At 42.6% G+C, this 17,904-nt stretch overlaps 1 protein-coding gene across 1 annotated transcript in view; it reads right to left on the reverse strand.

The window, feature by feature from the left end:
• mylk5 (myosin, light chain kinase 5) overlaps positions 1-17,904 on the reverse strand; it is a 54,837-nt gene that overhangs the window by 24,464 nt on the left and 12,469 nt on the right. Inside the window, exons 3-4 of the mRNA XM_080775864.1 lie at positions 4,978-5,122; positions 1,474-1,590 (exon numbers count right to left, since the gene is read on the reverse strand). The gene's annotated coding sequence lies outside the window, so the exon portion shown is untranslated. The remainder of the gene's footprint in view (positions 1-1,473; positions 1,591-4,977; positions 5,123-17,904) is intronic.

The raw sequence follows: 17,904 nt of genomic DNA on the forward strand, positions 1-17,904 counted from the left end.
CGCACACACACACACGCACACACACACACACACACACACACACACACACACATACACACACACAGATAATTGGAGTTGATAGATTAATGTTATCACATTGTAATGTTATGGTTGGCATTCATGGTTAATTTGTAAGTGACTAATTGTGCTCATTTACTGAATACAAGTGAGACAAATGAACAAGACAACTAAATGCCATCTGGAATTCAATAGGTAGAGTAATACTAGTATACTCTACAACAACATAAAATATTGGGAACTATCGCTAATCTAATCTCTCACTGACAGCAGTGAAAGTTCAAACATTCGCATAGATAACCGTGCCAGGTTTGGTGGAGACCATTTTTATGTGGAAAATGACAGATAATGGAGAATGTAATGGACTGGATCCCTGCTGTACCATTACAATAGGCTGCTGGAGTAGGCAGGTGGGGTGACACATGACAAGGACCACTTACGTAATATGACAGAAAAGTACTTTACGAGATAAGCATTGGCACCTATTTTAGGCTATTTTTATATAAAGCCATTGCTGGGATGCTCCCTGACTATATTTGTTCCATGATGGAACTGAACAATAGCACTTATCAGAACCGCTCTAGTGATTTCTTAAGGTTCCTCAGACCCAGACAGAGTTGGGCAAGACAGCTTTTTCTGTCAATGGCCCAACTTCATGGAATGAACTCCAAAACTCCTTGTCAGTTCAAAGGAATGCTCCAGAATATTTTTCACTGTGGTATTTTACTGATGGTTGTTCTGTATAAAGTTCCCTTGTAATTTACCCTGATTTATAATGTTGTTTGATGTATTGTTTTGTGACTGTATTTTATGAATTGTAACCTCGGCTACGTTGAAAATGAGGGCTTGCCTCGTTCTGTATTCCGAGTATAAATAAAGGTGAGAAAGAAAGACGAGGCACCCTTGATTGCAGTCTATTGTGTAGGCCTATAGCCTAATCTTCCAAGTTCCAACTCCATTTTATGCTTCATTCATATTATTGACAGTATACAAAGGTGCCACTACTGCCACCTAGAGGTGAAACATGCACTGCGAAAATTGTTATACAGTGTTTAATTGTTCAAGGTTTTCTCTCTCTTTCTTTAATAAACAGAAAATACATTTTCAGGTGGGTTCCAATTTCACTTGTTTAATCTGTATTCTGTGCAAACTGTCTCTCCTGATTGGATTGGCTAAAAATCGGTATCCCGACCTGAAAAATAATTTTCTAAAAAGCGAGACGAGGAGACTTTTACTGAACAAATATTTAACACTCTATATAGCAATGAGTACTATCAGAATTTAGAGCATTCACTTATTTTTAACAAAATAAATGTCTTAATTAGGCTACGCCAAAGGAAAATTTTTGAATTGTATAAAGGATAGTCCTAACTCACATTAGGATTCGGTTCCGTTCCGTTCTGATCATTTACCATTCTGTGTTTACATTGGTGCACTGCAGCGTGCTTACTTTACCTTTGGGGTTATACAGCGGTGATGTTGTTCTCAGACTCAGACTGCTGGCCTCACGGTCACATCCCCATCGAAACAGATGATTTCCTTTCCTCCTCCTTCATGTCGAAGAACTGTGACCTGAAGATCATATGCACAGATATTATTCATTTTATTTTTAGCCAGAACTCAAACTATCCTTTTAGCTCAAATGTCTGACTGCACCTCGTACTGTTTAAATTGCTGTCTTATTCAATCAATCATTGGATTCACACCTTTGGCAATGAGGTTGCAATCAAAAGAAAAAGCAAACGGATGGACCCCTCTCAACTTTTACAAACCTGCCATGTGTATACGTGTCCTCTAGTAGTAGTTATAGTAGCCCTGCATGGGAAACATCATGAAACCACCTGCTTTCAGATACGCCCACCAACTTTCATTAGAATCATGCTGGCCAGACACTACTTTGCATTCAGGAAATTGGAAAACTGTTCTTAAAGAGAAAAGTATTACAGAACATCAAACTTTAATTTGATAAGAATCCAGGAGATCCTATGATTCATGTAAAGGATAAAATGGACTAAAACAACTAAATAGAGAGAACAGTAGGCCTACAAACAACACATGCAAAATAACTGCTGTAGGCCTAGTATGATGACATTGAGATACAAGTAAGAAGCCTAGATTCAATGGTGTATCGCGAGTCCGACACGTATTGGAAACGTACGTAGCCTATTGTGCCCAATTCTCATGAAAATGATACCGCGAGGAAATCATTAGGGTTCACTCATCAAACTGGCGCCTGGCGGTGATGAGGATGGTGATGGAAAGAACAATACGTTCAGTGTAAAAAACCTAATGTAATTTGTACAAAAATAAGTGGAGAGCCGTGAGAGAACGGTCAATCTTACGCAAGGAACGCATGACCCCCCAGAGAGAGAATCAAGAGAGCGCTCAGAGCGCAACTGGGAGAAAAGAACGGAAAAAAGGAAAACCTACAGCGGCGGCGATGCCTCGACAGCTGCATTCCATGCTGCGAGTTTCAGAGATGATTCAAAATGCATATTCTGTAATGGTAATCACAAATCCAAGAACTGTACTGAACTGACTGTTGAACTAAGAAGAGAAACAATGAGGAAACAAGGCAGGTGTTTTGTATGATTGTCTGGTAGGCAGGCATGTCGCGCGTAATTGTAGAACGCAGGGCATTCACTGTGAAGAGTGCGGGCGCAGACACCACAAAACAGTTTGCAATCAAACAGCCAGTCAGGCTGACCACAGTGTTGCAGGATAGATGCACAACGCAAAGCCAAGTAACCAGGTGCCTATTTGATGGGGGTATAGCACCCGCAGTTTCATTAAAGAGGATATTTCCAGAGCACTTAACCTGCCAGTTATAGGTGAAGAAACGTTGAATATGTATGTTTTTGGTTCCAAAACACCCCAGAGAATTACCTGCATCATGGAAAGTGAAGGCTCGTTTGAGAAATATTAAGAACAATCAAATCATTGATGTCCATTTATTGGAAACACCCAAGTTGAGCTTAAAGCTTAAAGATTAAAGCGCCAAACGGAAAGATAAGGAGGGACTTGGAAGCAAAAGGAATGCCCATAGCAGATGTACGGTGCATCATAGGGATGGATGCAGTGGAATTAGGAGTCCTAATAGGTGGAGACCAATATTGGAAAATGGTCACACGTCACAGGAAGAATGGAGAGACTGAATGAAAGACTAGTTGCACTGGAAAGTGTATTTGGATGGCTGGTGCAAGGAGAAGTCACCACGCTAAATATCATAACTGAAGTTGTGGACATGGAAGTGATGCACATCAGCGTCGGAGAGGAACAGGCACACACACACACACACACACACACACACACACACACACACACACACACACACACACACACACGCACGCACGTACGTACGTACGTACATACGTACGCGCACGCATGCGCATGTACGCATTCACACACGTATGCATGCACGCACACACACACACACACACACACACACACACACACACACACACACACACACACACACACACACACACACACAACCCAAACAAACATGTTTAAATTACTCCTAAACATTTTGCCAAACATCACACACTCTCCTATCCTCCTGGTGGAGACCTAGCTGGCACTTTTTCTAGTTAATTTCTGCATCTCTTAGGGCCTACCCCATACGTTTTATTGACCATTCTATTCATTTTCAATAATATTGAAAATACAGTCCAGCTGGGCGGTCATATATTATATGACCGCCCAGCTGGACTGTATCTGAAAGAACAGCAGGGGGCGGTGTTGCTCCCCATACCAACACTTTCATTGAACTGTTTTACCATGTTGTACTCAGTGTGGCTATGTGTAGTTTATCATTCAAGAAGTCCCTTTTTATGTCTGCTGCTTTTACCAAACTCATCTATTAACTTGCATCCAACTGAATTTCTAACAGGATCACATTGCCCGGCCCTCATTATATTGAATTCCTTATTACTTTGAACTAGAACAGTGCCAACTGCCCTGTCCGTGCAGAGGCTTTTGTGCTAGTTCTGGACAATGGTGTATATCCACCGACCTAAGGCCGGGCACTGCACTCCCTGTGGTGGTGTGGAACGTGTGTGTCAAATCTGACGCTGGTGGGCCAAACGGTTCTCGAGTTACGTGGATTACAGACGTACATACACACATACAGAGACGTGGGGCATTTATAGATAGATGGATGGATGGATGGATGGGTGGGTGGATGGATGGATGGATGGATGGATGGATAGGTGGATAGATGGATAGATGGATAGATAGATATGCATCAACTCAACCTATATGATACAGCTAGGGAATCAAATTGACCCCACTCATGTTTTTTCATTACCAATCTAAATCCGATCCACTCGGATAAGGATGGGAAGTTTTTAACTCTTGGCCCTGGGGATTCCACTCATCAGCTATAGCACCCCAACAAGAGACACCATAAAACAAATGGATTTGACCGGATCTGTCGGAATTACATGCAGTCCCCAATGTACAGATAGAGCACCTTCTGAACATTGTGTAAACACTCAAAATGAAAAACATTAGCAAAACAATGGTTAGATGCACACAGTGTGCGGGTCAATGTAAAATAAAACTTGTGGAAATTCAAATACAAGATTGTGTGTGTGTGTGTGTGTGTGTGTGTGTGTGTGTGTGTGTGTGTGTGTGTGTGTGTGTGTGTGTGTGTGTGTGTGTGTTTGGTGGTCCTTTGAGTGTGTGTAAAATGAGTGCCATGTATTTCGCAAATTTACTGGCACATTGCATAGGGTAGACTAGACACGCAACCCAATACAAATAAAGTGGTTATTTTAGCAATAACATGATGGAGGCAAGCCAGAATGTGATCCCCTGCTCAGAGTACTGCATCATGCATTGTGCCAAATCATACACAATTGGCCATGCAAGACCAAGTTGAAAGGGCAATTATAATTTGTCTATAAATTAATAACTGACAAATGATCCCTTACTCTAAATGTCTCACTGTCTTACCATAATGACAAAGCCCACCCATGTTGCCTGTGACCAGAATGGATGGTCTGGATGGTTCCCAGAAGGTTGACCTCCAGAATCTGCCTCATTGTGTTCAATGACTGGACCTCCAGTGGCCCCACCAACCCCACACCAGCATTGCACACTGAAAAGAGAGGAAGGGACCAAATGCACACACACACACACACACACACACACACACACACACACACACACACACACACACACACACACACACACACACACACACACACACAAATGTACCATCTGTTCTGCAGAGAAAGAAGAGTAGTCTAGTGAATAGACAACCTGCAGACTGCTCTGAAATATCTGAAAGAATGAGATGTTGAAATGGGAGGGAAGTCTCATGTTTTCATTTTTCTCTCGATCACAAGGCCACGTGAATCTAAAAATGCCTCTTTCCCAACCAGTAATGTGTCTCGATCCCACTGTCCCAGTGTTGCAACACTTTGTAGGCCTATTATGGCCAATACCTCATTTTGGATCTAAATTCCAGTGATCATTGCTGTGTATTAACAGCTGACCTTTAGCTTAAAGTTGGTTTCATTCGCCTGTGAGATGAAAGGTAGCCGAATCAATTATGTGCAGTGATGTGCCATAGCATACATTACAACATAAGCATCCTATCCTATATTGTACATTATATGAAAATACATAGAAAACTGTCAGTTACTAGAACCAGTAGTTTGTTCAGACATGCTTTCAGTATACAGACAGACATTGAAGTAAATAATAAAGTAGCCTATATAGCCAAGTTCTATTGTATACTAAATCAATGGAGCAATGTGCAGTGTGCAGTATATTCTCACTAGATGGCGATAAAACTTCACTTCACTTCTCATTCACAGTGAACTCACTTTATATATCATTTTTTAAATAAAATAAATAAATGGTTTGCAAAATAAAGATGCCTGTTCTTCAATGTTTATTATTTTTTGTTTCAATTAAAAATAAAGTAGCCAAACTGCTGCGGGACAGAGACAATGGGATACTAGGCATGAGTACTTTACTACTTTGAGGAGGAAAAAGAATGGAAGAGGACGAAAGGCTCATGATCTAGTATCCATATTTGAAGTGGTCCCTTATCTGTTGCCCTGCGTTTTAAATTTGACAATTAAAGTCAAGTCAATCCAGTCCAGTTATTGATTCTGATCCCAAGAAGGTACTTGTATGAGTTCACACCCCTTCTTCACTTCCTCTCCCTGGATAACAACCAGTACAGAGGGCAGCTGTTCCTCTGCTAGTCCATAATAAACTCCTTGGTTTTGCTGATATTGATTGGCCTTACAGTAATACGCCATGATACGAAGCTTACTATCAGTCCTCTGTACTGTGTGTAAAGACAGCTTGGTTCTAACTGGAAATTATTCACTGGAATCATACATGTCAATAAACAAGACCGCAAGGACCTTTTTCGGTGATATCCTTTTAGACTAAGTCTTTGACTGTTCTCTCACTACTCTGCACTGTTTACATCAATAGAATTGTATTAAATTCCTTCAAAGTCTTGTCCACAATTCAGTCGTCATGTCAGTTCCCCATACTGTATAGCCTATAGTAGTCCGTGTCAACCACTACTGTTGGTCTATGGAAGTATCTCTTGCTCCCTGCTGAACAGGTGCATCTCTAGTAGTCTAGTCTAGTGCAGCAACAGACTCTTCCATGCTGGCTTCTGACTTGGAGTGCCCGGTCAAGCTGGAGGCACTTCAGAGGAATCAAAGCCCATTCTCCATGGTGGTGGGCAGGTACTTTACTTCAATTATAACATCTCATGACAAGTCTTGGCCACTTGAAGATCCCTACATGCTTCCAATGGCCTGATTTAATAGGCATTCTTTCTTCCACTGAGAACTAAATAAATAGGAATTTCCGGATATTTTGTTGCATTCTTCTTAAGATTGGATCAGCTTGGCTTCTGTCCCAGGGACTGTGGGAGAGAAAAAGTAAATCCTTTAACCATCAGTCATACAACCAATTTACAGCTAACGTGACTTGAACTTTGTGTACATTCATGACTGACAACCATAACAATGTTCTGTTTCCTGGATACTAAATAAACAATTCCCCACTAGCGGCTGCAGTTAAGTCCTGCACCTTGCACCCAACCAGACCAAAGTGGTACTTACGACTGACAATAGAGCACCACAATCTGACTACATGGTTTGGCAAGCAAGAGTCAAGACTGGGTTGAACCCAGATGCTGGAACCGGAATGGGCAATGTGAGGCCAATTGTGAATTTCTTGGCAATTTGTGGAGGGATAGTCATTGGTGAATACATTTTCGAAATACTAGTGTTGGTTTATTAATCATTGAATGGTTTAGGGTTCAAAATACAATTCTGATATTGTGCAATCATGCACCATCCATACCTCTCAGGTCATCTGGGATAGGTCTGAGTGACTGCAGTTTCTTCCAGCAGTGACATGCCTCTTTAAGCTCAATGGAAGCAGCCAATTCTTAAGTTCATTCTTTTCTCCCCAAACACAGTACGCATGCACGCTCCGTGACGCACGCACGTACACACGCGCAATGTCAGATTTGGTTGGAGTGTGATGGTTCATCTGTCAAATGGTGCTATTCAAAGTAAGGATAATGGATATGGATATATAAGGATATTTAGATAATGCCCTCTGTTCAATTATTTACCCACATGCCAGGAGAAAGGTCCCCCTACACTCCTACAGTGTTGCCAGAAGATAGTGTCACTGAAACATCCTCAGGAAAAACATCCATATGCCACATGTGTGATGAAAGAGTTTTGGCATTTTTGCATTTTCTTCCATTTTTATTTTGTGTGTTAAAAGATACACCAACCATGTAATATAATAACTTCATTCAGGAGCAGTGTGATGAGCAAGTTAGATAAGATCAAAACCTTAGGCCACTGGCACTACCACAAAGCAATATGGAAGAGTACATTGTCATGCAGTCACATAGTGTCCACGCAAGAGGCAATTAATATTCCTCTATCCTCGAAGGATCACATGAGAGGTCAGGGAAACAGTACTATTTTTACTACCTGAACTGTCACTCTCACATAATAACATCAGACTGATGTCTGATGCATTCTTTAAAAAAGGCACGGTGTAAACCCTTAGAGAGGTATTCCTCACAGTGAGCTTCTGTTTCATGCAGCGGAGACGTAATCCTGTATGTGTTGAGTGAAATGCGGGGCAAGCATACACAGATTATGATTCTCTGCTGAGGCAGCAGGCCAGTCTCGTGCTGCTAAGAGCGCCGAATATGGGGAGGAGGGGGAGAAGTTGGAACTTGGACCCGGCTGGAAACGAACAGAGAGACATTATGTATCACTTTTATGAAAAGACAAATATCACATATCTGTTATTGTTGATATTTGTGAGTATACCATGCAGGTGAGATGGATGTCACTGTGCCAATCCCATCTGATAGCATCCAGCTCTGTCCAGTGCATTCGTTTTTCTCCACCTGTGGTGGTGTTTCCTTTCACAGCTGCTCCTCCTCAGCGGTCTAGACATGATTTGTCATGAACGTGGCTCTACAGTATATCTGATGTTATAAGGGATTGGGTTACTCCTACTGGTGTTTGTGATCTGCCTCTCTCCTCTCACAGTACAGTATTATGTCTGCCTTCGAGGTCGGAGATTCCTTCCCTGCCTCGTCTCTCGTTGCCTACAGTTCAGTTCCCCTTTTGTTGCTCAGTCAGTCCTCAGTGACACATAAGGTAATTTCTAGTATTTCTCCAGATATTATCATTTCCTGTTTCCACTATGCATAGTATCAGTGAAATTACAAAGTTTGGTCCAGGAGAGAGAGTGAGAGTGTGTGTGTGTGTGTGTGTGTGTGTGTGTGTGTGTGTGTGTGTGTGTGTGTGTGTGTGTGTGTGTGTGTGTGTGTGTGTGTGTGTGTGTGCGTGTGTGTGTGTGTGTGTGTGTGCATGGTAGTATGAATATTACACTATGTTGGTGGCATACATGTAAAATATGCCTTGTTCTGTAGAACTCATCAAGCCTACAGGGTGAACAGAACTGGGGTGGAACACTGAAAGAATTCCCCTCATTGAGAATTTAATCTGAGCTGGTAAAAACCAAAACCAAAGCGCTAGAACTTTATATGCCTGCTTATAAACCACCAGCAGATGAGAGCTGTGGAGCAGAGAGCAGAGCCTGGCTACCATGGAGAAGACTTTGCCGTACAACCACAAATGGCAGATCTACAAGCTTACAATACAGATCATCCGAAACGCGTTATGAGCTTGCAGATCTGCCGTTTCTGGCGTGTGTCTCCGTTGTATGATGAGGAACACATCGGGAGTTGGGGGAAGTGGAGAGCCTGAGAAATGCACTGTGCATTTTTCACAAGCTAACACATAGGGAGGTAGCAGTGATTTCTCGTCTCTGGTAAAAGCATCAAGGCGAAATAGGAGAGGACGTGTGGAAAGTATGAATGGTTATATGCACAGCCACACGCACACACACACACACGATATGATGTAAAATCAGCATTTTTTCGTTTTTTTTTTTGCACACTTTTAAGTTGAAGCTACAATTTTATGTACAATGTGGTCCCTTCCCCCTCAGTGGAGAGAGATCCTTGCAACGATGTACAAACTACAATAAAAATGGCGGAACATCCCCCAGCAGAGTTCTGGTTTGTCTGCAGGTCACTCTGTCTCCCGTTTATGCCCATGTACGTCATCAACACGTCTTCAGCAGTTTTTGATGATATAAGGGATCCCCGCATCTCCATTATGTAGTTGATAGGTCGTATGTTAGTGAGTACCGCACGCACTGGGTACCCTGACAAGAAGTACAACGGGTACTCAGACTACAAATACGTCAAGTACAATGGGTTTTTGGATATATTATTATACATATATCACAAGTACATTTCAGCTCTAAACAGAACATTAAGCATGTCCAACATGAACATTAATGCAAAGAAAGACAAAGAAAGAGATGTATTAAGTATGTATTAAGTAAAAGAACACTGGACTGGAGAACTGTGCCTTGGGCCCATGAGAGGCTTCTGGCCACACAGAGAAAAGGCCATAGGTCACGCAGGCTCTGACTTGGAGGTGGAACAGAGCATCATGGTTTATCCACGCATATATATTTTTCCCACAAGTTTGATCCAGGGTGATGTATTGGATAAGCCGGAAGAGGGCAGGGAATAGATCAGCATCCCTGCTGGACATGACCTTTTGCATCAGCCGTAACCTTGAGGGCCGCTGCAACGTTTGCCTTTTTTTGGCATTCCCCCAAAAGCAGTTTGTGTACCAATAAGTTGTCAGGAAGTGGTGGGGAATGGAGATTGTGTCATGGGAAATGTCCCCTTCGTCCTGAATACGTTCCTCCAGGCATTCTTTGCTGTTATATCACAGACATCCTGTTCCTCCTGCTCTCTTTTCTAACCCTTCAGGCAATCAAGTCGGGACGGGATCGGACCCGACCTCCATTTAAGTTTGGGAGTTGATGTCTTACTCATCCATCACCTGTAGGTGTTCAACGGATGAGTTGCTGTGTTTGCATGTCTTCTGCAGCTGAGTCTTCTGTCTCACTGCTGGTTCACAGGCATTCATATCTTATCTACAGTATGTCACAGGCTCTTTCCTTTGCTGAATGTACATCACTAGATTATGGGAAAGTCCAGCCCATGCTAGGATTAAAATAATTGATATAAATATTTTTGGAAATCTCTATGGGAAAAATTTATGGGGTCTGGATTGATATATGGAATCAGAAAATGTCCACCACTGCTATGCCCTACATAGAATGTAGCAATTTATACCCTTGGCTTAGACAGGTCCAGTGGCTGTATTTTTCAAATTTCATTATCCATCTGCTGCTGTTTGTTTCATGCACCAAAAGAAGTACAGGGCATACCGACTGTACAATACTGCAGATTCATTCTTGCCAGGGCGTGTGCCAGTGATCCAGTAATTGAAATTCCATTGTTTTTTTATCTTTTCCTCTCTAGCGTACAGTGTACCATACCCCAGGTGCAGTTGGCGGAGAATGCCAGGCACGCCACGCATCACTGGCTCACCTGTGATGTGGGGAGCTGAAGTGACAGGGGCGTGCAGGTGACTCAGCCGCACTGGTATGTACATGATTGTTCTCTGCAATTAAACCAGACATAGCTCAGCCCAGAAACTTTCACTCAGCAAAGTTCTCACGTTAAATGATTTGTAATTTGGCCGGTTCTCGTCCGTTATTCTGTCCCTCCCTCAAAGTATTTCCAGCCATCTCTCTATAGTCTGTACCTTTGTTGGCCACATGCACTTTCATTTGCTTCCACAAAATAAAATAAATAAATAAATCTAATGATCAATTCCATCCCACCTGGTCGGAATAGTCATTTTAATTGCAAAAGCTGATGGCTTGCGTAAAGCAGAGGGCAGGCAGTCATGGGCCTAGGGTACCCCCATCTACTGTATGTCTGTTTACAGAGGGCTTTGGACCAGAGCAAGTCTGTAGACAAAACATGCTGGGTGTTGCAATGAATTACAGTGAGAAACTAAAGATAGTTACTTAGCCTAACCATTCAGATACATGTGCCACCACCTCTCCCCTTACTCAGTTGCTGTATACTAGTGTACAATATATATACAACCCACTTCCTCTCAGTAAAAACCCACACAATACACAGAAAACAAAACAGTGTTATGATGCTTCAAGTTCATGGTGAGAAATATACCAAATTATTTTAAGATCTGAATAAGGACTTTTCATAATGATTCGGGTTTACCTCAACAACTTATGTTCTTTCTTTTAGATATACCCCACGGCCACTTAAAGTACTTAAGCTTATTAGTTGTCTGTTACAGGGAAGATTGTGGCAATGTGTCATTGACCGTTACCTTAGAGACTTCCAACAACATAAACATAAGCATGTTATGTAAGTGTTGCATAGTCATCCATAACATGAATAGCATCTATCAACACCTCACAAACGTTCTCACTTCCCACGATCCAAGAACACACTGTTTTTCTTGACAATTTCACACCTGTGGTATGCAAACCGGGTGGATGCCTGTCACCTTAAGCACTTTTCTTCCCCCCCTTTAACTGACATGCTCTGTGGATTATATTTCTTGTGAGTGCTTTGTCACCCGCTCTCTGCACAGGCCCAATATAGGTCCCACACATTCCCTTCCCACAGGTGAGAGCTAATCCTCATTACTTAAACAAATAAGCCTCCTGTGTGCCTGAATAGAAAGAAATGCCACCCATCTTCATTTCGGGCATACCTGTCCCGGCGAGTCATTGTGCTTCTGCTGCCTTAAATGATCTCATTGGTTGCCTTTCTCAACGGTTTCAGCGTGCAACCTTTGTATGGCTGCAGTGGAACGCTACCAGGAAGGACCTGCCCTGCAATAGAAACTAAGATCAAATCAATTCACATAGCTGTCACGAGGGCCATAATATGCTTAGTGTGATAGATTGACATCATTTGTTTTTATGATCACAGGTTATACGTACAGTACATTCAAAGCAGGAACTCAGCCTTTTGCAGGACTAAAGCCACCTTTAGACTGAATAGAAGATGAATATGGTTAGTGTCATTGGGTAATATTTATGGTTGTTTTCTGGGCCTCTGCTTTGTTTCTGGTTTCCAGGGGTGATAACACAGGCATATTGTTTGTATCACCAAACAATGGTTAAGCATTTTCATCTCATAAAATACCATTAAGTTTGGACTATTTCCGCATGTCCACAAAATACCTTAAATCAAACATACTTCTCTTTCTGGAATGTGTGTGCACCAGGCAGAAATGTTTAATATATCAAGCCTATTAATCTGTCATTACATGAAACGGTGCCAGTGAAAGATGCTTTTAAATTGTGACTATAAAAATGACAAATAATGAGAAGACTACAAAGCTGCACAAAATAACACTTACTTGCCCGACATTAGCCAGAAAAACAGGAAGTTACCATAATTAACTTTCGTGTGCACTTTCCTCCCAAATAACTAATGAATTATGTAAATGTATTCTACAAGAAATCACCTTTCAACCCCCTTCTGTTCTGGAGGAAAGATATCCATATTAATGAACATTCCAGCAGAACATCTGGGTCTTATCGCCTCTCAGCATCACTTCCTTCACATAAAATGTCAAGGAGCCAAGTTTCTAAATTGTGCGTACTTTCAAAAGGCCCTACGTGCCTTTTGCAAACGACTTTCCGTTTTGTCATGTCAAAGGACATACTTTTGAAACACTAACAACCACAACAAACGGAAGAGAAGGTAGGTCGGTGTACTAACGTATAATTTGTTTTTCTCTTCATTGTTTTCTCAATTTGTTTTGAAGAGAAAAACTAATTATACGTTAGTACCCTGACATAGGTACTACACAGAACAGTCATGTATGTTTTAATTATGTGTGCAGCTGCACAGAGGTTTTGAATTTTGAGCGTTGAATTAAGAACACAGATGGAAAGGACACACCTGATGTTCAGGCATCTTTATGGATTTATGAGGATGTTTATGACAGAAGAACAAGACAAAGGTCCAGGTCAAACTTTGGAGAACGTGCTGTATGTGTGTGTGTGTGTGTGTGTGTGTGTGTGTGTGTGTGTGTGTGTGTGTGTGTACTTCCTCAAACTGCAGTTGAGCTCATAGGATTTGATTTTACAATCCCTAATCAAACTCCTTTGATATCTTGAGTGATTGAGGTAATTGCTTCAGCATGGTCATCAAGGTTTGCAACCAAAGGTACAACAACAGCAGGGACCCTTAAGGGTAAATTTGTACACTCTCTGAGATACATATATAAATTAACTGTAACATTGAGCATTTTACTGTGTAGACTCGGTGGTATCTGACCCAAATTCATAATTATGTAGCTGGTTATGCTTTACCACACAGTATGACATTGCTTACATAAGTCCTCCTGGGCCATTCATTTGGATAGAGTGAAGTAGGGCTAAGTCTAATATTCCGAATATGATGATGGTCCAACGCACAATAGTCTGACACCCTACCCCAAACCCTACCCGCACGGGTGAGTCTTAACCGGCCACGTATGTGTCTTAACCGGCCACGTATGCGTCTTAACCATAGACTGTAAAAAATATGGACAAAGCGTTCCGCGGGTCTAACGTGAACGTAAAATGAAGCCTGTCAGTCCTTGAATTGTACATCGCCATCTTTCTAGATCCGTTTGGGCCCAGCTGGCCATTGGCTGGCCCAGACAACGAGGCGGGACTTCCCCCCTTCTTCTCCGTTGGTTTTTATTTTGACTCGAGTGGGTGGGGAATCCCGATCATAGACTGTAACGGTAGCCACGCTCCTCAGAACTTTAAACTAGTGACTGGAAGCAGAAAGTATTCATGACCATGTTTATTAAGGTAATACAGTCTAGGTGAAGTTGGGCTCAAATACATGGACTTCTATGGGGCTATGGGTTTTTTTGGGCCCAATGACAGCGCCACAACAGGCCATTAGATGAACTTTCAGGAAATTCCGATTTCCTTAGCTTCACAAAATATCTGTCTGACTGCCCCCCTGGTCTTAACCGGCCACGTATGCGTCATAAACGGCCACGTATGTGTCTTAACCGGCCACGTATGTGTCTTAACCGGCCATGTATGTGTCTTAACCGGCCATGTATGTGTCTTAACCGGCCATGTATGTGTCTTAACCGGCCACGTATGTGTCTTAACCGGCCATGTATGTGTCTTAACCGGCCATGTATGTGTCTTAACCGGCCATGTATGTGTCTTAACCGGCCACGTATGTGTCTTAACCGGCCATGTATGTGTCTTAACCGGCCATGTATGTGTCTTAACCGGCCACGTATGTGTCTTAACCGGCCATGTATGTGTCTTAACCGGCCATGTATGTGTCTTAACCGGCCACGTATGTGTCTTAACCGGCCATGTATGCGTCTTAAACTTAACCAGCCACGTATGTGTCTTAACCGGCCATGCATGTCCGAGCCATGGGTGAGTCTTAAACGGCCACGTATGTCAGACTATTGGTACGTCGGACTAATGTATGCCCCCTGAGACAATGAACATACAGTAGTTAATCCAAATGACACTATCTAATGGAGTCAAGTACTGTAAATCTCCCGTTGGTGAGGGGATTTCCATTCTCCAGCACGCATGGCAAAATTACTTTGCCATGCAAGAGCGGCATGTAGACAAGAATCATGGCAGGCATGGGTGGAATGCCCTGCTCTCCACCCTGGTGCGGGCACCGCAGGCAGGCAGCAGAGACACCGCTTCATGTCTCTCAATGCATTCCAACTACTTTCTGCACATCCTCCTCACATTCCTCCTTGTTTACAGGTTTGCTCAGAAGGGTGACAATTAAATTAGTCCATGCCACCATTGTTTATAACAGTGGTTCAAACACTTTTTAATTTCAAGGACTATCATAACTGTGAAAGTGTACGAGTGGAACCAATATACTGTAGTTACAGGCCTGTAAGGGACCATTTGGAACCGCTTCAAGGAACCCTGAGGGAGGGTCCCTGGACCACACTTTGAGAACCAGTGGTTTATTAAATGTTCATGGTGTCAAAACTAGTTTTGACACCATAAATGCACAAGTTAGTTAGTTGCTGCGAGAGTGAGGTCTAGCCAACACCAACTCGGGATTCCTGGATCGCTGCCCAACCTGATGTTGGATAGAATTTCCAATTCTATCCAACATCAGGTTCTTGAGCTCTTCAATGCACAAGAAAACATGCACAAATGGTTATTAGATCAATTTGTAAAACATGCATTGAACTATTCAAGCCCTTTAACTATCTTAAGAAAACTACTACTCAAGTGCAATAGATGTCACCTGGTTGTAAATCCATGTCAACTGGAAATTCGCACAACGACTAATAAAACAACTAATAAAAAAGATAAAGTATGTAGGCATGTGCTTACGTTTGAAACTAAAAGGATAAACTGGTTAAATAGCCAGCTATTTCAAGTGTGTCACACCTAGATTGTTTCTGAGATACATGTTTGCGACAGCATAATTACAAGTGGGTTTATCATGTGAGCATTCCGGATCATAAGAGGAATCATATTTCACATTTTGACAATGATGTTGACTAGAGCAGGGGTTTTCAACCTTTTTATACTGAAGTACCACCACAGAAAATATCTGGCACTCCAAGTACCACCATAATAACTGACTAAAATACAGGAGCGTAGATCTGCCCCATCCTATTCAGCTATTATTAACCCAGGAGGAAAATGTAATTTATTCTTTAAATTGTTTTGTAGTTTGTGTTTGTTGTTGTTGTTGTTCCATTCCTAAAACAATTTTGCTGCTGCTCTGACGCACAACTGATATATTTCTAATGTGATTAATCCGTCCTACAATCTTACGGCTAGGTCATGCTCATGTCATGCTCATTTCAACGAGCCTATTTCAACCAATTACTTGGTCAGAACAACTACCTCCTCTGAGTACCACCAGAGGGGGGCTCAAGTACCACTAGTGGTACTAGTACCAGTGGTTGGGAACCCATGGACTAGAGGGTATTTTATTTGGACTCTAATAGTTGCAAATATACAATATAGCTGCAAGCAGCGATAAGACGGGGCCAAGCCATAAAAGCAATAAGGAAAGTGGTTAACCAGGCTATGAAAATCCCAGGAGCGGATAAAGTGGATCATATAATTCATACAATGATATATTTGGGACATCTAAAGGTCAGTGGTCCTTTGACGAATGACTGTGAGCTTCGGTTCTTGACCGTTTCCCATGACCCTCTACCATATTGCCGAATTTCGTGGAAAGTGACGCACAGAACTGCCAGAACTGCAAAAGGTTCAGAGATAGCCGTGTGGAAGCTTGCCTGGGCCTGATCCGTCAGAAGGCTTGTTGCGTATATAGTCACGGCTGTCTCATCCGTCACGCTCTCCTGGTCAACAGAGCCAGCTTGTATGGCTGTTGCAATTCTTGGTCTTTGATCAGTGGCTCGTATCATAGAGTCCAGTGGAAATATGTTGTGATCCACAAAGGTGAATCCACATCAAAGACCATGATAGACCAGGTTTTAACAATCCACCTTTCCAATGCCATTTATTGCCCCCTGCAGACTAAGTGGCAACAGTTCAGTGGTTGAACAATATCATCTCTATGAGAGGAAGGCTCAAGAATCAAGATATACCTCAAATATAATATTCTAATGCAAATGTGCATTCATGGGACAAAAGACAGGTTCATGCCCCGTGCATGACTTCACAGTCCTCCACTGCACACTGTGTGTGTGTGTGTGTGTGTGTGTGTGTGTGTGTGTGTGTATAACCGAGATGTTACGTCCGAATGCAGGGCTGGGCCTCCAGACTCTGGTTTAACATGGACGTGGCAGAGGATTCCTGGGGCCTGGCCTTGCGTCAGCAGGGGGATTCCTGCAGGCCCTCTCCATCTGGGTGCTGCATTCCTCCCATCCCAACACGTTGCTATCACCACATTCATGCGACACAGCGGTCCCACTGCTGCGGACGGAGACAGAAGCATTCCCTGTCCTCCAGCTGAGAACAGGGGTGTGAGAAACAGACTCACTGAGGTCAGAGTTATAGTCTGTGAGAGGCAAAGAACGGCACACCACCCCCATAACCCCAGCCCAAAGAGACGAGGGCTCCCCCCCACCACCACCACCAGCAGATGAGGAAGCAGGGACAATGGCGCAATTCAGTATCTGTTAACACAAGGGCCCTGTATATAATAAATACTCAGCTATGAATGGAGAGGAGACGTGTGATCCAAGTGGTGGCCAAATGTCCAAATTTCACCTTGATCGTATCAGAGGGTGCCAGGCAGCCCTTGCCCATCACGTAGGCAATTCACACATCCTCACGCCCGGCACTGCCTAATCACTAATATTGATTAAATCTGTAAAAACAAACAGTATATCAGACAGGGCTTTAAAATCTCTTCTATTCTTCCTGAGACAAATAAAGCCA

This window comes from Protomyctophum bolini (genome assembly GCF_963924005.1).
Source record: "Protomyctophum bolini genome assembly, chromosome: 11".
NCBI lineage: Eukaryota > Metazoa > Chordata > Actinopteri > Myctophiformes > Myctophidae > Protomyctophum > Protomyctophum bolini.